Source organism: Schistocerca nitens, chromosome 10 (genome assembly GCF_023898315.1).
Source record: "Schistocerca nitens isolate TAMUIC-IGC-003100 chromosome 10, iqSchNite1.1, whole genome shotgun sequence".
In the NCBI taxonomy this organism is placed as follows: Eukaryota; Metazoa; Arthropoda; class Insecta; order Orthoptera; family Acrididae; genus Schistocerca; species Schistocerca nitens.
In genome coordinates, this window is record NC_064623.1 from 190,401,791 (window position 1) to 190,425,552 (window position 23,762).

The following is a 23,762-nucleotide window of genomic DNA, read 5'->3' on the forward strand; positions in this document are numbered from 1 at the left end:
GGGGACACTGAATAGTGCACGGTACATCCAAACCGTCATCGAACCCATCGTTCTACCATTCCTAGACCGGCAAGGGAACTTGCTGTTCCAACAGGACAATGCACGTCCGCATGTATCCCGTGCCACCCAACGTGCTCTAGAAGGTGTAAGTCAACTACCCTGGCTAGCAAGATCTCCGGATCTGTCCCCCATTGAGCATGTTTGGGACTGGATGAAGCGTCGTCTCACGCGGTCTGCACGTCCAGCACGAACGCTGGTCCAACTGAGGCGCCAGGTGGAAATGGCATGGCAAGCCGTTCCACAGGACTACATCCAGCATCTCTACGATCGTCTCCATGGGAGAATAGCAGCCTGAATTGCTGCGAAAGGTGGATATACACTGTACTAGTGCCAACATTGTGCATGCTCTGTTGCCTGTGTCTATGTGCCTGTGGTTCTATCAGTGTGATCATGTGATGTATCTGACCCCAGGAATGTGTCAATAAAGTTTCCCCTTCCTGGGACAATGAATTCACGGTGTTCTTATTTCAATTTCCAGGAGTGTATTTTGTGTTCAGATATAATGACCTTTCTAGAATCTGAGACGCTCATCTGCAGAAACCAGCACTGTTTTAGGAAACAGCGGTCATGCGAGACACAGCTGGCCCTCTTTGAGCATGATATACGACAGGGTCTAGATAACGGCTCCCAGGTTGATGCCATATTCCTCGACTTTCGAAAGGCGTTCGACTCCCGCACTGTCGTTTGTTCCAAAAAGTGCGCGCTAACGGTCTATCCGATGACGTATGCGGTTGGATAGAAAGTTTTCTAACCGACAGAGTGCAGTACGTGATCCTGAACTCGGTGACTTCAACAGAAACAAGCGTAACTTCAGGTGTGCCCCACGGCAGCGTAATAGCTCCTCTGTTTCTTCCGATTTACATAAACGATCTGGTTGATGGTATTGACAGCAACATTAGACTGTTTGCCGATGATGGAAAGCAGTATCACACGAAACTTGTGAACAAATCAATGAGGATTTGCAGAAATTAAATGCTTGGTGTAATGACTGGCAGTTACGAGGGCATTTCAATAAGTAATGCAGCACATTTTTTTTCTGAAACAGGGGTTCTTTTATTCAGCATTGAAATACACCAGGTTATTCCCCAATCTTTTAGCTACACAACACTATTTTTCAACGTAATCTCCATTCAATGCTACGGCCTTACGCCACCTTGAAATGAGGGCCTGTATGCCTGCACGGTACCATTCCACTGGTCGATGTCGGAGCCAACGTCGTACTGCATCAATAACTTCTTCATCATCCGCGTAGTACCTCCCACGGATTGCGTCCTTCATTGGGCCAAACATATGGAAATCCGACGGTGCGAGATCGTGGCTGTAGGGTGCATGAGGAAGAACAGTCCACTGAAGTTTTGTGAGCTCCTCTCGGGTGCGAAGACTTGTGTGAGGTCTTGCGTTGTCATGAAGAAGGAGAAGTTCGTTCAGACTTTTGTGCCTACGAACACGCTGAAGTCGTTTCTTCAATTTCTGAAGAGTAGCACAATACACTTCAGAGTTGATCGTTTGACCATGGGGAAGGACATCGAACAGAATAACCCCTTCAGCGTCCCAGAAGACTGTAACCATGACTTTACCGGCTGAGGGTATGGCTTTAAACTTTTTCTCGGTAGGGGAGTGGGTGTGGCGCCACTCCATTGATTGCCGTTTTGTTTCAGGTTCGAAGTGATGAACCCATGTTTCATCGCCTGTAACAATCTTTGACAAGAAATTGTCACCCTCAGCCACATGACGAGCAAGAAATTCCGCACAGATGGTTCTCCTTTGCTCTTTATGGTGTTCGGTTAGACAACGAGGGACCCAGCGGGAACAAACCTTTGAATATCCCAACTGGTGAACAATTGTGACAGCACTACCAACAGAGATGTCAAGTTGAGCACTGAGTTGTTTGATGGTGATCCGTCGATCATCTCGAACGAGTGTGTTCGCACGCTCCGCCATTGCAGGAGTCACAGCTGTGCGCGGCCTGCCCGCACGCGGGAGATCAGACAGTCTTGCTTGACCTTGCGGCGTTGATGACACACGCTTTGCCCAACGACTCACCGTGCTTTTGTCCACTGCCAGATCACCGTAGACATTCTGCAAGCGCCTATGAATATCTGAGATGCCCTGGTTTTCCGCCAAAAGAAACTCGATCACTGCCCGTTGTTTGCAACGCACATCCGTTACAGACGCCATTTTAACAGCTCCGTACAGCGCTGCCACCTGTCGGAAGTCAATGAAACTATACGAGACGAAGTGGGAATGTTTGAAAACATTCCACAAGAAATTTCCGGTTTTTTCAACCAAAATTGGCCGAGAAAAAAAATGTGTTGCATTACTTATTGAACTGCCCTCGTATATCTCGATGTTAGTAAGTACCTACTGCGAACAACAAGGCGAAAATCCCCATTAATGTACGAATACAAAATAAATGCCCAGTCTTTGGAAGCGGTAACATCCGTGAAGTATCTGGGTGTGACTATTCGCAATGATCTCAAATGGAATGATCAAATTACACAAGCCACGGGCAAGGCGAACTCCAGATTGCTGTTTATTGGTAGAATCCTGAAGCGATGCAGTCCTTCAACTAGGGAAATCGCTTACAATACGTTAGTTCGTCCAGTCTTAGAGTACTGTTCGTCTGTATGGGGCCCTTACCAGTTGGGTCTGATTCAAGAGATTGATGGTTGGTTGGTTGTTTCGGGGAAGGAGACCAGACAGCGAGGTCATCGGTCTCATCGGATTAGGGAAGGACGGGGAAGGAAGTCGGCCGTGCCCTTTGAAAGGAACCATCCCGGCATTTGCCTGGAGCGATTTAGGGAAATCACGGAAAACCTAAATCAGGATGATCGGACGCGGGATTGAACCGTCGTCCTCCCGAATGCGAGTCCAGTGTCTAACCACTGCGCCACCTCGCTCGGTCAAGAGATTGAGAAGGTCCAAAGAAGAGCAGCAAGATTCGTGACTGGTACATTTAGCCATCGCGAGAGCTTTACAAATCTCATAGAAAGTTTGAAGTGGGACACACTTGCAGATAGACGACGCGCTAAACGGAAGGGGCTGCTCACTAAATTCCGAAATCCGTTCTTCGCATACGTAGGATGTAGAGCATATATTATTACCACCAACTTTCAAAGCGTGCAATGATCACCATTCACAGATAAGGGAAATTACAGCTCGCACTGAGGCGTTGAGACAGTGGTTTTTCCCTCCCGCGATCCTTGAGTGGAACAGTGGGGGGGGGGGGGATATGACTTTGGCGCGAATTGTGCCCTCCGCCACACACCGCTTGATGGCTAGCGGAGTATATATGTAGATGAATTCGGAGTCATTACTTTTCTGAACGCCCTCGTACAACCATAACGCTCTTCTTCAAGTGTTTTAATGATTTTTTTTAAATTTTGTATCTTGATATTTTTGTTATAAGTTTAATAGCTGAAAATAGATTTATCCCTCTGTTACTGGACAGGTCTTTCTAATCTCACTTCTTGAGAATAGTAATAGTAGTTCTCTGTTTATGTGGAATTTTATTACGAGTTATAATATTGTTAACTAAGTTGCTTATTTGTTCAGTTAGTGGATATCTCCACACCTCAGTACTTCGTTGGTAATCATATCTTTCCCTTGAGACTGTCTATTTTTTTTAGCAGACTTACTGCTTCTTCTACCGCTGCATGTGAAACAGACACATCAACCTTCACTTGTATGCCGAACTCTGATTTCTTTCCTTTTTCTGGTAGTTTATAAGGTAATCAGGTTGTAAAGAAAACACTTGTTATTACTTTTGAATCTTCTGCTGCTTCTTAGCACCGTCCCGCTAGAACAGGTCGCACTTCGGGCCAATGAACGCCATTTGTTACGACTAAGCTTCTTGTGGATTTAGGCTTCTTGGTCTTAGGTCTGCATTTGTGGTATGTGGGCAGCGCTGTTTACGTCTTCGACGTTGTCTGTAGCCTTCGACAGTGAAATGATAGGCCGAGCCGATGACTGAAGTAGATGGTGCCCAAATGATGGATCCACACCACCGAAATCTGCATTTTTGCATCTTTGCGTTGACTGGAACCACTCCAGTCGAAAGATTGGACAATAAAAATGATGTCATGGGGGCTCACGCCATGAGTTTGCACCCGCCAACGTCGTCAAAAACCGTTCTCCGCCGCAGACCGAATACACACCGCTGTATTTCTGTCAGAGAATGAGTTACACGTTATACTCCCTTCTCCGCAGTTTACAGAACTATGACAGCGATTATTTTGCCTTACAATACTTTGCCGCTCACCATGAACAACAGGACGATACATACAGGATGTAATGGGTGTGCGAGCAGATATTGCTACTGGTGACCGAGGACGGTGTACTGAACAATACTGCATCAGAATTTACGCCATTTGCAGACTAATAATTATAGCTATTACAAGTCATACGTTTTTTTGTTGCTTAGTTCCCCCACGTACGAGGGGCAAGAACAAGCTGTCACTGTTTATTTTCCCCTGGGCAGCAGGTTGGGTGTTGAAGAGTGGACGCGCGAGCGCAGAGCGGTTAGTTTATACTGACGGATGCACTCCACTTAATGGTGCAGTCACGACCATGCAGGAAACATCAAGCCGTAAAGTTTGTGACGTGTTTGCAGAAAGACTATTGGACGCAGGTACCATATATATAAATGTCTGCAATTATACCCGTTACATCCCGTATCTATATCACAATGAATCATTTGCAAATCTGGAAATCAATTATAGAACGGAGCAGTAAGTGTGAAGCTGAAAAATAACCACACTGTGTACTGCTTGACGGGAAAATAGTTATGTTATTAACGGCATTGCACCTGATACGATTATAGGTTTCAGCATACACAGGGTGTTACAAAAAGGTACGGCCAGACTTTCAGGAAACGTTCCTCACACACAAAGAAACAAAATATGTTATGTGGACATGTGTCCGGAAACGCTTACTTTCCATGTTAGAGCTCATTTTATTACTTCTCTTCAAATCACATTAATCATGGAATGGAAACACACACCTACAGAACGTACCAGCGTGACTTCAAACACTTTTGTTACAGGAAATGTTCAAAATGTCCTCCGTTAGCGAGGATACATGCATCCACGCTCCGTCGCATGGAATCCCTGATGCGCTGATGCAGCCCTCGAGAATGGCGTATCACAGCCGTCCACAATACGTGCACGAAGAGTCTCTACATTTGGTACCGGGGTTGCGTAGACAAGAGCTTTCAAATGCCCCCATAAATGAAAGTCAAGAGGGTTGAGGTCAGGAGAGCGTGGAGGCCATGGAATTGGTCCGCCTCTACCAATCCATCGGTCACCGAATCTGTTGTTGAGAAGCGTACGAACACTTCGACTGAAATGTGCAGGAGCTCCATCGTGCATGAACCACATGTTGTGTCGTACTTGTAAAGGCACATGTTATAGCAGCACAGGTACAGTATCCCGTATGAAATCATGATAACGTGCTCCATTGAGCGTAGGTGGACGAAACTAAAATTAGCTCTAACATGGAAATTAAGCGTTTCCGGACATATGTCCACGTAACATCTTTTCTTTATTTGTGTATGAGGAATGTTTCGTGAAAGTTTGGCCGTACCTTTTTGTAGCACCCTGTATACCAAATGCGAATATGACAAAAGTTGCAAGTATATGTATCACAAGAAAGAATATGGTAACATGCTGAAAACTGTATTCTAAAAAACGACACTAGGATGAAAAAAATTTTTTTTTAATGATAATGAAAGAAGAAATGATGATGCACTGCAAGCCTCATTAGATGGCGTAGACTATTTTTTTTCACTAAGGAGTATGAATCACCACTCTCCCTCATATTTATGACAAGGCCGTATTTGACAGTTTCACTAAACGAGGTGTTGCGAACACGTAGGACCCTAGCGAGATGGCACACAGCTACAACACTAGTGATGAAGACCAGGCTTCAACGAAAAGCTATAGGCCCATTTGCTTATTGAAAAGCCATAGATCGATTTGCTTATTAAAGGTCTCGACCAAAGCTCTGGAGCATCTGCTTTATGACTGGTTACAGGCGCACAGGGAGCTCTTGGGTCTTGGTTCAAATGGCTCTCAGCACTATGGGACTTAACATCTCAGGTCATCAGTCCCATAGAACTTAGAATTACTTAAACCTAACTAACCTAAGGACATCACACACATCCATGCCCGAGGCAGGATTCGAACCTGCGACCGTAGCGGTAGCGCGGTTCCAGACTGAAGTGCCTAGAACCGCTCGGCCACCAGCGACCGACCTCTTGGGTCTAAACCGATGTAGGTATGGATTCCGGGAAGTCTATGGCTGACGCTATTGGCAGAGCTCTTCAGACTGTAGACGGTACAATAATGAAGTATGCAAATGCGCTCTCGACTGACCTCGCAGACCCATACGATAATCTTTGGTGACCTGCGCTGTTCGCACATCTTAGAGATCTCTGGATCCCGAAATGTTTCTATAAGAGCTTAGTTGATGACCGAACTGTACATAGCGGCCAGTGGCTTGCGGGACTGAGCAAGGCAATCAAAAAGACTACCGACGGTTGCCGTGAAGGCTATATAAGTGGTCCATTTTTCTGGGAGCTTAGAATTGAACCCCTGTCACATCTGTTAGGTGGAGCACGTACTGTTAAAAGTGTTGCTGAATACGCTGTTGACACAGTAGTAACTATGTAAGGAGACTCCAAGCTGGACGTAAAGCGAAGGAGAATGTCGTGATGGTCAGATGCAGCATTGGTGCTAGAGTAACAAACTGGCTATAGCTGTTCATGAAACTACAAACGCTCTACCGAACTGAAGTCTTTCTCCTGCTGAGACGGTTCCACCAGGCTTCACGGGATCCCTGTAAAACGCAGCACTGTTTTTAGGCGTTTAGGCAGTCTTCTGGACGAGAAAGCGAACTTCCTGGAAGATGTTGTAATGGTACTTGAATTAAGCAACCATTACGGCACCTCACCTGAACCTCTCGATACCAGCTATATTCTACTGTGTTCCTGCAAAGTACTTGACATATTTCTGAGACAACATTCAGATTTGATTTCATTTGTGATACATCGATATGTTTATATTGCAATGATATTATTCTTATGTGTATTCTTTCTTTTGTCACTATGATCTTTGACGTACTTGTAACTATGATTTTTGGGCGCGTAAGCGATTATTAATTAGTTGTTAAGTTGTTAGAGAGTCGGACGTTGAAAAGGTCAAGTCTTGGACGTCATGTTGGAAAGATGCATTTTGTAGTTGGCTTATAAAATGTGAGGAAGATGTTTTCAAAAATGGTTCAAATGGCTCTGAGCACTATGGGACTGAACTTCTGAGGTCATCAGTCACCTAGAACTTAGAACTACTTAAACCTAACTAACCTAAGAACATCACACACATCCATGCCCGAGGCAGGATTCGAACCTGCGACCGTAGCGGTCATGCGGTTCCAGACTGACGCGCCTAGAACCGCACGGCCACACCGGCCGGCGTGTTTTCAAGTATGTTTTGTATTGTGAAGTGATGTTTGTGTGTCACGTGATATTGCAATTAAAAGGAAGTGTGACTTAAATTCGGAGTGCTGATTATTTTTTTACATCACCATTGTCCAGTAGAAGTGTAATCTTCAAGAATGGTTTGTGAAGCGCATCTACAAAACTTTTGAATATAGCAGAATAAAACCTAGGCCTCCTTGTATCCGAGCTTGGAATCATAACCACCTAGATTTTTAACGATTGAGCCATGATTTTTACGACGAGACCAGCGTGGGAAACACAAAAAGATGAGTGCCTAGTTTTTTCATTATTACATGAAAAGACTATTAACTGTGCTCTAATGACACCTGCCACATAATATGACTGATGTTGCCCGAAAATGCAGTATTTAGGAGCGTGAGCAACACCACAATCGTTATTAAAATTTTGACCTTTGTTATGGTAGGGTTGTCAGAATGTAAAATCTGTTACTGAGAAAGTGGCTAAAATTATGCACAAGATCGCCCGTGTTGGCACTGCTGACTACAAATTACCGTTGCATGTGGTGCAGTGACATCAGGAAGTTACAAAACAGTACTACGACGAATTCTGAGGATCACCGCTGCCTTTCGCACCACACTTGTCGAGGGTTTACTGGTGATTCTCGGGATATGTCCCATGGCTGCAGTCGTACTTTACAGGACAGTGTTGTATTGGTTTGGGACGTGAACAAAATGATCTCTTGTTCAAGGCCCAAACTGCGCTTCTTATAGACTGGCTCATATACCTATCTTTCCAGTAAATATTTTTCCAGCGGCAGTAATCAACAGCGAAAAAATCTCCTCTTCCATTCGAATGAAATTACGAAACGGATACCGGCCGCTGTGGCGGAGCGGTTCTAGGCCCTCCAGTCCGGAACCGCGCTGCTGCTGCGGTCGCAGGTTCGAATCCTGCCTCGGGAATGTGTGTGATGTCCTTAGGTTACTTACGTTAAAGTAGTTCTAAGTCTGGGGAACTGATGACCTCAGATGTTAAGTCCCATAGTGCTTAGAACCATTTGTACCATTTTGTAGGAAACGAATCTCGATCTTGAAATCTATGTCATGAAGTATGTTATATTAGTGTGTTGGTAGTAAATGTAACATCGACAATATCGATATTATACACGGGTAAACTGACAGTAGTTGCTTTACCTTAACTATACTAAATTTAAAACTGAATATGGGATCAAAATACAAGTGAGTTAACAAAAAACGTCTACTACTGTGTATCTCAGACAGTTCAAACATGGTTCAAATGGCCCTGAGCACCATGGGACTTAACTTCTGAGGTCATCAGTCCCCTAGAACTAGTTAAACCGAACTAACCTAAGGACATCACACACATCCATGCCCGAGGCAGGATTCGAACCTGCGACCGTAGCGGTCGCGCGGTTCCAGACAGTAGCGCCTAGTACCGCTCGGCCACTCTGGCCGGCTCTCAGACAGTTGTGCGGCTTTTTGTAGTGTTACCAACGGCCTTGCCCCAGTGGTAATACCGGTCTCCGCCAGTTCACCCAAGTTAAGCGCTGTCGGGCTTGGGTAGAACTTGGATGGGTCACCGAGTCTTCGGTGTTGGCAAGCAGGGTGCAGCCAGCCCTCGTGAGGCTAATTGAGGAGCCACGGCTGAGAAGTAACGGCTCCACTCACGAAAGGCCAGGAGAGCGGTGTGCTGACCACATACCGCTTCGTATCTGCATCCTGTGACGCCTAACGGGTGAGGATGACACGGCGGTCGGTCGGTACCTTTGGGCCTTCCGAGGCCGGTTCGAACAGAGTTTGCTAGTTGCGTACTGTTCCTCTACCGGTAATTCGCTGTTCAAGCCATCAAGCAGTGCAGAATCTTCTTCGCGGTTGTTTCTGCTCTTCTTCAACAGTCGCTAACAGAGTTAACGCAGCTACTCTACGCGCGTCCATCTCAATAATGAAACTGTGAGATCTGCGAACTAAATACAGTCGACAACGGGGGCTGAAGAGCGCTGAGAGCTCAAACCACGTTAGCCAGCACGTCCCGTGTGTCGACGGCGCCCTCTTTCGTATGTCCCGTCCGCGTCCACGTCAACGTTAGCTGTATCGTCCCGTGCGAGGAGGACGGCTCAAGAACTGAATGCAAATGAGACGTGTCTGATTTTCGCCTATCAGTTTGCAGCTCCTTCTCAACCACAGGAGGCCATCATCGCAGACCGCACCTGGCGATGCCTTACCCAATCCTGTCCCGATCTCAGTAAGTGGTGCGTATCTAAAGACCGCGCCGCCGGCAAAACGCGTCTCTCTCTCTCTTCTTGTAACTGAGCATGCCAGCTTATTATCTGCCGCAACTGGATCAACGGGTTGCCAGCCGCCAGCTGTTAAGCTTTGAGGAAGCCGCTGAACACGTAACACTCTGACATCTGGGTAATAAACGACGACCAATAGAAAAGGGAATGGCACAGTGACTGGACTGATACGTCGTGAATGCCGCTGGGTTTTTCCGTCCGAGTAGCGCTAAAGCTATTTCCTAACAAGGGAACCTTCCCATCGCACCCCCCTCATATTTAGTTATAAGTTGGCACAGTGGATAGGCCTTGAGAAACTGAACACAGATCAGTTGAGAAAACAGGAAGAAGTTGTGTGGAACTGTGAAAAAATAAGCAAAATATACAAACTGAGCAGTTCATGGGAAGATATGCAATATCAAGGACACTGGGAACGCAGGAGCGCCGTGGTCTCGTGGTAACGTGAGCAGCTGCGGAACGGAAGGTCCTTGGTTCAAATCTTCCATCGAGTGAAAAGTTTAACTTTTTATTTTCAGTTTATGTGACAAACTCTTATGTTTTCATCACTTTTTTGGGAGTGATTATCACATCCACAAGAAAACCTAAATCGGGCAAGGTAAAAGAATCTTTTTACCCATTCGCCAAGTGTACAAGTTAGGTGGGTCGACAACATATTCCTGTCATGTGACGCACATGCCGTCACCAGTGTCGTATATAATATATCAGACGCGTTCTCCTGTGGAGGATTCGGTTGACCTATGACCTTGCGGTCAAATGTTTTCGGTTCCCATTGGAGAGGCACGTCCTTTCGTCTACTAATCGCACGGTTTTGCGGTGCGGTCGCAAAACACAGACACTAAACTTATTACAGTGAACAGAGACGTCAATGAACGAACGGACAGATAATAACTATGCAAAAATAAACAAAGTAAAATTTTCACTCGAGGGAAGACTTGAACCAAGGACCTCTCGTTCTGCAGCTGCTCACGCTACCACGGGACCACGCCGCTCCTGAGCTCCCGTTCTCCATGATGTTGCCTACGTGTTCCATGGACTACTCAGTTTGTATATTTTGCTTATTTTTTCACAGTTCCACACAACTTCTTCCTGTTTTCTCAATTGATCTGTGTTCAGTTTATCAAGGTCTATCCACTGTGCCAACTTATAACTAAATCTGAGGGGGGTGCGATGGGGAGGTTCCCTTGTAAGAAATAAAACAGTGAACCACTGAGTATAAGAAATTTTTTGATTTTAAGACACTGACAACGCCGTATGTAGCTTCATTTTAACTGTTATGCTAATTTATTTCGATATCTTATACGCTGGCACATTGTCAAAACTCGCATCAAGGTCGCATTTTTTTTCTATTTTTACTTATGAGGTTCGCATCTGAAAGAGTTGTCCGCCCCCGGTAGCTCAGTGCTCAGCGCGACACAATGTTAATCCTAACGGCCCAGGTTCGATTACAAGCTGGGTCGGAGATTTTCTCCGCTCAGGGACTGGGTATTGTGTTGTTCTAATCATCATCATTTCATCCCCATCGACGCGCAAGTCGCCGAAGTGGCGTCAAATCGAAAGACTTGCACCAGGCGAACGGTCTGCCCGACGGGAGCCCTAGTCACACGACATTTACATTTAGGGTTCGAGAAAGGAATTTTCGGGAATGCAAACGTCGAGAGAAACATCGCTTGGCAATGAGTGTGGGACTGTGGGGAAAGCGGAAGAAAGACTATGGCAGCGTCTGAGAGATGGTTTCAGAGAAGGATTTTGAAAATTAAATAGCGTCTTAACATAAGGAGTGAGAGAGTTCTATGCAGAATCGGTGAAGGGAGGAGTACGTAGGAAACAAGAAGATGGGGCAGGACGATAGGGCGTGCGTTTAGACATCAGGGAATAGCTTTAAGAGTAGCTATAGACCCACATGCCTGACCTGTGTTGCGTGAAGTACCAGGAGAAATTTTGTGACAACTAATAAAGAAATGGTTCAAATGGCTGTGGGCACTATGGCACTTAACTTCTGAGTTCATCAGTCCCCTAGAACTTAGAACTACTTACACCTAACTAACCTAATGACATCACACACATCCACGCCCGAGGCAGGACTCGAACCTGCGACCGTAGCGGTCGCGCGGTTCCAGACTGTAGCGCCTAGAACCGCTCGTCCATCCCGGCCGGCGACAACTAACACACAAAAATAATATTTCGGTACAATTCTCGACTTAACAGTACAACAGGCAGCATTTATGGTTAATTATTTAATGGTATAAAATTTTACTATACAATTCATGATTTTACTACAGAATTTATGATTTAGTGAACTGATTAGATTAACAACACGAAAAAACTGAATTCATGAAGGTATTCAGTACAAGTTATTGAAATCACTATAAACTATAATTTAAAAAATGGTCAAATGGCAAAAGGACCGGCGCAGTGAGAGTTCCGTACAAACTCAATTATGTATATATGAGGGGCGTTGAACAAGTGACGCAACACAACGTTTTCCACGAAAGCATGTTGGTTTTATTCGGAATTCCAAACCACCATATTTTTACCCACTCTACTGACTACAAAACCCTATTTTTCAACATAATCTCTCCGTTCAGTGCGACTGTCTTAAGCTACCTTACTGAGAGGGTCTTTATGCCCGCATGATACAACTCTACTAATCGATGTCGGAGTCAAAATCTTGCTGCATCAGTAAGCTTCCATTAAAATTGTCACGATCAGCCTCGTAGCACGGAGGCAGTTTTGCACAGAGGTATATCACTGCTCCATATGATCTTCAGTTAGGCTGCAAGGAAGCCAGGGGACACAAAACTGTGAGGTGTTTGTGATCAGTCGATCACCTCGAATGAGAGTGTCCGGACGTTCCAACATTGCAGGAGTACAGCTGTGTGCGGTCGGCCTTGAGTGTAGGGGATCGGGCAGCTTTGCACGACGTTACTGCGAAGGTCAGGAAATGAATGAAGAAGCTCTCCGACAAGCGGCGAGGAAAGAAATCTATGGAAAACTTTGACGAGAAGAAGGAATAGGGTGGCAGGATTTGTGTAAAGAGAGGGAGCTATAGAGGGCGAAAACTGTAGAGAAAAGCAGAGACTGGAATACATCCAGCAAATAATTGAGGGCGTAGGTTTCAGGTGCCACTCTGCGATGAAGAGGTTGGCATAGGAGAGGAATTCTTGGCGAGCCGCATCAAACCAGTCATAAGATTGATGACCAAAAAATAAATAAATAAATAAATTCGGTGATTACAGACTGGCCATGCTTTCGCTCTCCGTCTTCTTACCGTAGGCATTCTGCAAGCGCTTATGAATATGTGCGATTCTCTGGTTGGAATCATAGAGTAAATATCTCTGGAGTGAGCACTGTGTTCTGCGCATGTTGTCAACATTAAACCAGGACTGGTACGTATTTTCGGGACTTCGCTGTGCGTGTGTGCTTTCTGCAGCATTTGAAGTTTATATTATCAAGAGTGTTTGTTGTGTTTCACCGTTTGTTGATAGTGTAATAGCGATGGTGAATTACTGTTGTTGCTACGGATGCAAAGAAAAACATGTGAATGGAGGGATAGTAACTTTTCATGGGTACATACCATGTAGCTCTAATTATAGTTATCATATTAGTAAGAGACACTGTATATGTTTAAAAATTTCGAGACGCATTATAATTAAGACTTCATTCTGTAGACCTATTTTTCTACGATTTTATGACTATATAATAGATATTACTGCTCGTACAAAAGCTTACAAACAATCGCTTCCTCTCGTAAATTTGCTAGTGGAACAGGAAAGGGAATGGTTAGTTGTTTCAGCAAATACTATCGTCCATGCATTTATCAGTGACTTGTCGATTACATATATAGATTACTCAGTCTACTCTTTATTTAATGAACTGGGAGAAAGTACGTAAAATGCGTGAAATAAATACTTAAAAGCGTCACCAGTAAGAAAAATTGTGCTTCAGGTCGCAAAAACTAGAAAATAAATACGCAAAAATAGCAGAAAAAAGGGCGAATTAGCAGGGATATAATCGATAATGTGTGGCAAATTCGGTGTTCTTCGGACACTTGCAAAACTACTAGCGTACTGCCAAGTCGTTTTGCAAGACTATCACAGCAAAAATGTACGTCAGGCTCTGTAATACTATAACGTGCCGTATCATACCGAAAACTACCAAAAATCGAGTGCATCTGAACTGTGACACCTATCGCAAAGAAGCAGAATGCAATATCACTCGCCCTTAAAAGTTACGTTGCTGGTTTATTCCCGGTGTCAAATGGATACTGTTAAAATGTCTGCAAAACATATATAAATAATCCGCGACACGTACGAAAGGAATCCGTCCGTACTAGGGATGTAGTGACATTTTAAATATAGAGGGACAATACGGACAAACACACGTCCCGAGATCACGTGACCAGGCCGGCAATGTATGTTGACAACTCACAAAATGTGTTCAGCGCATGTGAATGCTCACTCCAGAGATATTTACTCCATGGTTGGAATGCAACCCCCTTACAGACACCATTTTGGAAGGTACGTACATCGCCGCCACCTATCGAAACTTCATGAAACTACAGGTGCTGAAGCGGGAATATTCCACAGTGTCCCACAACAACGTCTTGCGTTTGTCAACCGAAACTGGTCGAGAAAAAAAAATTGCGATACTTAATTGTAGTTAACTGTTGCTGCTTGAGTTTACATATATCATTTTGTCCTTTGTAGATGGTGGAGCTGTATACGCTAGAAAATGGAGTGCTAAGCGGAGAGATACGAACATTTCTGACGCATTCTTTTGTTTGAGTTGAAAAGAGAACTGTCAACAGCGGAAGCAGCCAGAAACATTTGCGCTGTGTGTGGCAATAATGCCCAAGGTTGGCAGACTGTTGTGAAGGAGATTATATTATTTTTGGTAATATTTGAAATTGTTCTTCTGAAATTGTAGTAGAACGTAAATTTACTTTCACTGTATGAAGGAGTCTTATTAATTTTTGAGTTTTCTTCACGTCCAGTCTTTGTTTCTCACTGTGTGAAACAAGTATACGTGGCACGAAAAAAAAAAAAATTGAAAAACGCAACTAATGTGCTATTTCTTGCCGGCGGTGGTGGCCGAGCGGTTCTAGGCCCTACAGTCTGGAACCACGCGACCGCTACGGTCGTAGGTTCGAATCCTGCCTCGGGCATGGCTGTATGTGATGTCCTTAGGTTAGTTAGGTTAAAGTTGTTCTAAGTTCTAGGGGACTGATGACCTCAGACGTTAAGTCCCATAGTGCTCAGAGCCATTTGAACCATTTTTGCTATTTCCTCACATCAGCGTTCTTCAAAAACAGTTGCTGAAAATGATGAATTGATGGACAAAAATCTAAATAACAATATTGATCTTTGCGATGGGAGTAGAGACGTATGAGTGAAACGCTCATTTAATCGGCGCTTGGCACTACAAGGAGAAACTGCAACGTTTAACTTGGCCACGGGATTTTGACGCTGAAACTGCTACGTCGCTGGCGTTGGCAGAAATGAGAAAACAGTGAAGTTGTCATAAAGTGTTCCCGACAAATCCGATATGTGACGGAACCGAACGAGGCACACCTTTTATTGCGTCACTTACATGCAGTTACCATTGTCAGCCAAGCGTGAACGTGCGTCATTTTCCTTTTAGTTCTTGCTCTGATGGGGATAGACAGGCGCCTACCTTTTTGACGTACAGAATACGTAATAATCACTCAGTACGTAAATATATAGCTCTATAAGCGACATTATATTTACAATGTGCAGCCGATAATTTTATAGCCCAGTTCGTCGATACTATTAGCTAGATGTAATGATATATCGATACCTATCTCCGTTGTATCGAGAGCCAATAATTACATTTATATTTGAAAATATCGATATATCGCAATTCCAATAGTTTTAAGAGTATCAACAGGCCGGCCGCAGTGGCCGAGCGGTTCTAGGCGCTTCAGTCCAGAACCGCGCGACTGCTACGGTCGCAGGTTCGAATACTGCCTCGGGCATGGATGTGTGTGACGTCCTTAGGTTAGTTAGGTTTAAGTAGTTCTAAGTTTCAAGATTTTAAGATTTTATACATGGCTGAAACAGCAACTGTTGAAACTGTTCACGGTAAATGGTAACAGCCAAACAGTTGCAGGATAAAGATTTATTAAAATTCTTGACCACGGTTTCGGTATATCTAAATATACCTTCATCAGAAGTAAAATACACTAAAATCACATCCTGCACTGGAGATGAAGGTATATTTAGATATATTAAAAAACTAGAAACCCGCCTCGATTGCGAAAAAAGCACCTAGTGTTAACCTAGGTTTCGGCGTAGATAACTACACCTTCTTCAGAACAATAAAACCCACAAGTGCCTAAGAAGACCTTTGTCAATGATTAAAAGACCGCCAGAGCTATACATTTATAAACGAAAAAAAGGAAAACACAAACAGTTCATGTGTATGAAGTCTAAACCGTTACTTAAATTAATGGTGTAACCTCCACCTCACACCGGCCTTTGTTCGATGGGCCATGACGCGCCATCAACTGCCAGTTTATCATTGACAAAGGTCTTCTTAGGCACTTGTGGGTTTTATTGTTCTGAAGAAGGTGTAGTTATCTACGCCGAAACCTAGGTTAACACTAGGTGCTTTTTTTAGCAATCGAGGCGGGTTTCTAGTTTTTTAATATATTAACCAACGATTGCTGACAAGCTGCGATGTTGAAGGTTCTTATTTTTAGATATACTGAAACCGTGGTCAGGAATTTTAATAAATCTTCATCCTGCAACTGTTTGGCTGTTATCGTTTACCGTGAAGTAGTTCTAAGTTCTAGGGGACTGATGACAGATGTTAAGTCCCATAGTGCTCAGACCCATTTGAACCACTTTAGTATCAACATTCCTAACTCTCTCTCTCTCTCCTCTCTCTCTCTCTCTCTCTCTCACACACACACACACACACACACACACATTTTATAAATATGTATGGCTTATGAGCATCTGTTCCACGACCCCTATTCAAAACGGGAATGACCTGCCTTCTTTTTCAATCATTCGCTCTTCGTTGCTCAAGCGACCTACGATAAACTACTGTTGGAAGCGAAACATCTTTCTCATAGTCCCTGTAGAATCTTGCAGGTATCTCACATACTCCATGTGCGTTTCCAGTACTAAGCGATTGTAGTTGCTTTCCTATCACGCGATCATTTATCTCAACATATTGTGAACGTTGGGTGTAGGTTTGTTTCGTGGCGTAAATAGATTGGCACACGAGGGGAAATTCCGGCAGGCCGCATCGAACTATTCACACAGTTAATGGCTCAATAGAAAAATAGAAGAAAAAAAGGAGATGTCGTCGTTTGCCAAGGTACAGCGAACAAAGCAACGTCTGGATGCTTTTCCCTACTCTTTCATTGTACCGTTTGTGCTGCGTGTCTAACGACTTCGTTGTCGGCAGCTCTGCTTTCTTTCATTTTTTTGCGTGTTACCGTTCCTCTTAGTGTATTTATTACCCACAGCAAGCAACCGGAACGTTTTATACAATGGCGCCTATTACACCTGCGACTGCAGCACTAATGCTAGTCATATGTTGAAATGAACAGCTATACTGGCTCTGCTGTTATACTTTTGTCCCTCGGATCTTGCATCAGCTGAAGGGGAACTGCTTAATGGATAACGAGTACCATTGGCAGTAATATGCCAGTATTGCCACAAATGCGAAATGTGTGGTCATACGGAGAAAGCTTTAGCAGGAAGAAAAGTAAAGGATCGATGACACTGATGGTCGAGAGATCTTGAGGGGACGGCACAGCCGCCTGATCAGGAAAGTGTTTCCATCCTCGCGGTGTTTGGGAGTTGTATTCTGTGGTATCATCCAAAGACTGCGGTACCACACCACAGTTGGCAGCTCAGGTCGATACCATAAATATCTCTGGAGTGATCATTCACATGCGCAGAACAGATTTTGTGTTGTCAACATACAATGCCGGCCTGGTCACGTGTTCTCGGGACGTCGTATGTTTGTCCGTATAGCGCCCTGTATATTTCGAATTTCACTACATCCCTAGTACAGACGGATTCTTTTCGTACGTGTCGTGGATTATTTATATTTGCGCAGACATTTTAACAGTATCCATTTGATACCGGGAATAAACCAGCAACGTAACTTTTAAGGGCGAGTGATATTGCATTCTGCTTCTTTCCGATAGGTGTCACAGTTCAGATGCACTCGATTTTTGGTAGTTTTCGGTATGATACGGCACTTTATAGTATTACAGAGCCTGACGTACATTTTTGCAGTCTTGCAAAACGACTTGACAGTACGCTAGTACTTTTGCAAGTGTCCGAAAAACACCGAATTTGCCGCACGTTAGCGATTATATCCCTACTAATTCGCCCTTTTTTCTGCTATGTCTGCGTATTTATTTTCTCGTTTTTGCGACCGAAAGCACAATTTTTATTACTGCTGTCACTTTGAAGTGTTTATTTAACGCATTTTACGTACTTGCTCCCAGCTTATTAAATAAATAGGAGAATGAGTAAGAAGGGGGAAAAAAGGCGATCGGAGAATAAATGTACTGTAAAGCAAATACAGTTGGTCATGTAACAGTCAACCCATATAACACCATTAAGGGAAGTGGAAAGTGACACAAATGAAAGAGTTTGGGAACATGTTTAATTCTATTTTACGCTTCTTAATCAAATGGTGAAGAAAAAATTGAAGGCAATATACACCAAAGAAGATGAATGTGTACTTTTATTAGCTACACTGTTGCGTTTTTTATTTGAATTGTGCAGAAAATGTATTTAAGCTGAATGCAGAAATTGGTAGTAGGTGCTGTGGAAAATAAAAAATACACTCCTGGAAATTGAAATAAGAACACCGTGAATTCATTGTCCCAGGAAGGGGAAACTTTATTGACACATTCCTGGGGTCAGATACATCACATGATCACACTGACAGAACCACAGGCACATAGACACAGGCAACAGAGCATGCACAATGTCGGCACTAGTACAGTGTATATCCACCTTTCGCAGCAATGCAGGCTGCTATTCTCCCATGGAGACGATCGTAGAGATGCTGGATGTAGTCCTGTGGAACGGCTTGCCATGCCATTTCCACCTGGCGCCTCAGTTGGACCAGCGTTCGTGCTGGACGTGCAGACCGCGTGAGACGACGCTTCATCCAGTCCCAAACATGCTCAATGGGGGACAGATCCGGAGATCTTGCTGGCCAGGGTAGTTGACTTACACCTTCTAGAGCACGTTGGGTGGCACGGGATACATGCGGACGTGCATTGTCCTGTTGGAACAGCACGTTCCCTTGCCGGTCTAGGAATGGTAGAACGATGGGTTCGATGTCGGTTTGGATGTACCGTGCACTATTCAGTGTCCCCTCGACGATCACCAGTGGTGTACGGCCAGTGTAGGAGATCGCTCCCCACACCATGATGCCGGGTGTTGGCCCTGTGTGCCTCGGTCGTATGCAGTCCTGATTGTGGCGCTCACCTGCACGGCGCCAAACACGCATACGACCATCATTGGCACCAAGGCAGAAGCGACTCTCATCGCTGAAGACGACACGTCTCCATTCGTCCCTCCATTCACGCCTGTCGCGACACCACTGCAGGCGGGCTGCACGATGTTGGGGCGTGAGCGGAAGACGGCCTAACGGTGTGCGGGACCGTAGCCCAGCTTCATGGAGACGGTTGCGAATGGTCCTCGCCGATACCCCAGGAGCAACAGTGTCCCTAATTTGCTGGGAAGTGGCGGTGCGGTCCCCTGCGGCACAGCGTAGGATCCTACGGTCTTGGCGTGCATCCGTGCGTCGCTGCGGTCCGGTCCCAGGTCGACGGGCACGTGCACCTTCCGCCGACCACTGGAGACAACATCGATGTACTGTGGAGACCTCACGCCCCACGTGTTGAGCAATTCGGCGGTACGTCCACCCGGCCTCCCGCATGCCCACTATACGCCCTCGCTCAAAGTCCGTCAACTGCACATACGGTTCACGTCCACGCTGTCGCGACATGCTACCAGTGTTAAAGACTGCGATGGAGCTCCGTATGCCACGGCAAACTGGCTGACACTGACGGCGGCGGTGCACAAATGCTGCGCAGCTAGCGCCATTCGACGGCCAACACCGCGGTTCCTGGTGTGTCCGCTGTGCCGTGCGTGTGATCATTGCTTGTACAGCCCTCTCGCAGTGTCCGGAGCAAGTATGGTGGGTCTGACACACCGGTGTCAATGTGTTCTTTTTTCCATCTCCAGGAGTGTAGTTGGTATAGCATCCACCTTCAGCCACACATGTCCAAATTTTTCTCTGTCTGAACATTCCTCTTCAAAGTGTTTTGAACATACTTCGGAATATTTTGTGGGGACTAAATTATTCCTCCTTTTTTTCTGGAGCCACATCTTTCAAAAATGGTTCAAATGGCTCTGAGCACTATGGGACTTAACATCTGTGGTCATCAGTCCCCTAGAACTTAGAACTATTTAAACCTAACTAACCTAAGGACATCACACACATCCATGCCCGAGGCAGGATTCGAACCTGCGATCGTAGCGGTCGCGCGGTTCCAGACTGTAGCGCCTAGAAGCGCTCGGCCACACCGGCCGGCGGAGCCACATCCTTACTCGTTGTTCATCCTTCGGAAACTAAAATATAAATCACACATAATCATTCTCCATGTCCTAGACACACTTAACATGGTCTCCTACTGTAACTTTACAGTAAACAAAAATGTTATGACACACATATTATACGAAGACAATTACAGACTCCCACTCTATTGGAATTATTCGTCTCCCGTCTTTCAAATACATATACATAATCGACAAGTGACTGATAAATGCATGGAGGATAGTATTTGCTGAAACAACTAACCATTCCCTTTCCTGTTCCACTAGCAAATTTACGAGAGGAAGCGATTGTTTGTAATCTTTTTTACGGGCCGTAATATCTATTATATAGTCATAAAATCGTAGAAAAATAGGTCTATAGAATCAAGCCTTAATTATAATGCGTCTCGAAATTTTTAAACATAGTACCAATGAAAAGTTACTATCCCTCCTTTCACATATTTTTCTTTGCATCCGTAGCAACAACAGTAAATCACCTTAGCTATTACGCTATCAACAATCGGTGGAAACACAACAAAAGCTCCTGATATTATAAACTTCAAACTCTGCGGAAAGCACACACGCACAGCGAAGTCCCGAAAACACGTGACAATCCTGGTTTGATGTTGACAACATGCGCAGAACGCAATGCTCACTCCAGAGATAGTTACTCTATGGTCGATACCACAGATGTTAGTGATGTCTCGCTGCAATCTGCAACGCCGAATGGGAGAAGTTGAAGAAGACACGCCCTCTCCCCACTGCAGCACTATCCCACAGAGGTCAATACAGAGCTGAGCTTGGAAGCACTCTGCCTAGCTCGTAACCTGAGCTGAACCGTTCAACATGATCGAGTAGGATTAAAGAATTATTTAAGGCGGAAATGTACTTTTGTTAATAGTGAATACTAACCTTCCAAAGAAGTTTTTTAATTAGTGCTTGAAGTGATGTTTTAACAGTCAGTGACAGTTCTAAAGTATCAACCACTCCTGTGCCAAAGAACGGTATCAGGTTATGTAAATCTTTCTATCATTCATGTAATAAAGTGAAGTACGCTCAACAGCCAAAGAAACTGGTACAGGCATGCATATTCAAGCACAGAAATTTGTGAACAGGCAGAATACGGCACTGCTGTCGGCAACATCTGTATAAGACAACAGGTGTCTGGCGCAGTTGTTTGATTGGTTACTGCTGCTGCAATGGCAGGTTATCAAGATTTAAACGAGTGTGAACGTGGTGTTACAGTCGGTGCACGAGTGATGAGACACAGCATCTCCGAGGTTGCGGTGAAGTGGGGACTTTTCGTACCATCATTTCACGAGTAGAACATCAAATCTCCGACATCGCTGCGGCCGGAAAAGGGTCCTGTAAGAAAGTGGCCAACGACGACAGAAGAGTATCGTTCAACGTGACAGAAGTGCAACCCTTCCGCAAACCGCTGCAGATTTCAATGCTGGGCCATCAACATGTGGCAAGCGTGCGAACCATTCAACGAAACATCATCGTAAGTGATTTCGGAGCCGAAGGTCCACTCGTGTTGTTGACTGCACGAGACAAAGCTTTACGCCTCGCCTGGGCCCGTCAACACTGACATTGTATTGTTGATGACTGGAAACATGTTGCCTCGTCGCACCAGTCTCGTTTCAAATTGTATCGAGCGGATCGACGTGTACAGCTATGGAGACGACCTCATGAATCCATAGACCCTGCACATCAGGGTGGAGGCTCCGTTGTGGTGTAGGACGAGTGCAGTTGGAGTGTATGGTCCCTGATACGTCTAGACACTACTCTAACAGGTGACATGTACGTACGCTTTTTGTCTGATCACCTACATCGATTCATGTCTATTGTGCATTCCGACGGACTTGGGCAATTCCAGCAGGACAATGCGACACCCCACACGTTTAGAATTGCTACAGACTGTCTCCAGGAACACTCTTCTGAGTTTAAACACTTCCATTGGCCACCAATCTCCCCAGACATGAACATTATTGAGCATATCTGGGATACCTTGCAGCGTGCTGTTGAGAGGAGACCTCCACCCGCTCATACTATTACGGTTTTATGAACAGCCCTGCACGATTCATGGTCTCAGTTCCCTCCAGCACTGCTTCCACTGTCCATGTCACGTCGTGTTGTGGCACTTCTGCGTGCTCACAGGTGCCCTACACGATATTAGGCAGGTGGTTCTTCAGTGTACATAATTAAATTTGTACAGAACCCTCAGTGCGCGAATCCTACTCGCATGTGGCCATTCTTTTAAAATGTATAATTAGTGTTAATATAAGTGACATCCGCCTAATAAAACTGTATTTAGTTATGTAAACTGTCAAGTGTGGGTGGGTGGGGGGGGGGGGTGGTGCCCCAGGGATCACTGTTGGGGCCGCTCCTGTTCCTTATTTATATAAATGATATGCCCTCTAGTATTATGGGTAACTCTAAAATATCTCTGTGTGCTGATGACACTAGCTTGGTAGTAAAGGATGTTGGGTGCAACATTGACTCGGTTTCAAGTAGTGTAGTACATGACCACAGTTCATGGCTTGTTGAAAATAAACTAACGTTAAATCACAGTAAGACTCAGTTTTTACAGTTTCTAACACACAATTCAACAAAACCTGACGTTTTAATTTCACAGAACGGGCATAAGTGAGCTGTTCAAATTTCTAGGTGTTCAGATTGATAGTAAGCTGTCATGGAAAGTCCACGTTCAGGATCTTGTTCAAAGCCTTAATACTGCCATTTTCACTATTCGAACGGTATCGAAAGTGAGTGATACTTCGATGGGTAAAATAGTCTACTTTGCTTATTTTCATTCACTTATGTCGTATGGTATTATGTTTTGAGGTAACTCTTCCCATTCTAGAAGTATATGTTTGGTTCAGAAACGGGCGGTTCGGGCAATAAGTGGTGTGGGTTCACGAACCTCTTGTCGACCTCTGTTCACGAGTCTGGGTATTTTGACACTGCCCTCTCAATATGTATATTCCTTATTGTCGTTTCTTCTTGCCAATATTAGTTTATTTCCTAGAACAAGCAGATTTCACTCGGTTACTACTCGGCAGAAATTAAACCTTCATTTGGATCGGACTTCCTTAACTGTTGTGCGAAAAGATGTGCAGTATACTGCTGCATCCATTTTCAATAAGCTGCCACTCGAATTCAAAAATCTTAGCAGTAATCCACTCGCTTTCAAATCGAAACTGAAGAGTTTCCTCATGGGTCACTCCTTCTATTCTGTCGAGGAGTTCCTTGAAAAATTAAGCTGATTCTTATTGTATTACTGAGAGCGTTTACTTAAACTTATGGACTGACTTTTTTTCAGGTTCAT

The 23,762-nt window shown here is 44.7% G+C and overlaps 1 protein-coding gene across 1 annotated transcript in view; it reads left to right on the forward strand.

Moving 5' to 3' along the window:
- LOC126209985 (elastin-like) overlaps positions 1–23,762 on the forward strand; it is a 64,524-nt gene that overhangs the window by 35,863 nt on the left and 4,899 nt on the right. The gene's annotated exons all lie outside the window — the stretch shown is intronic.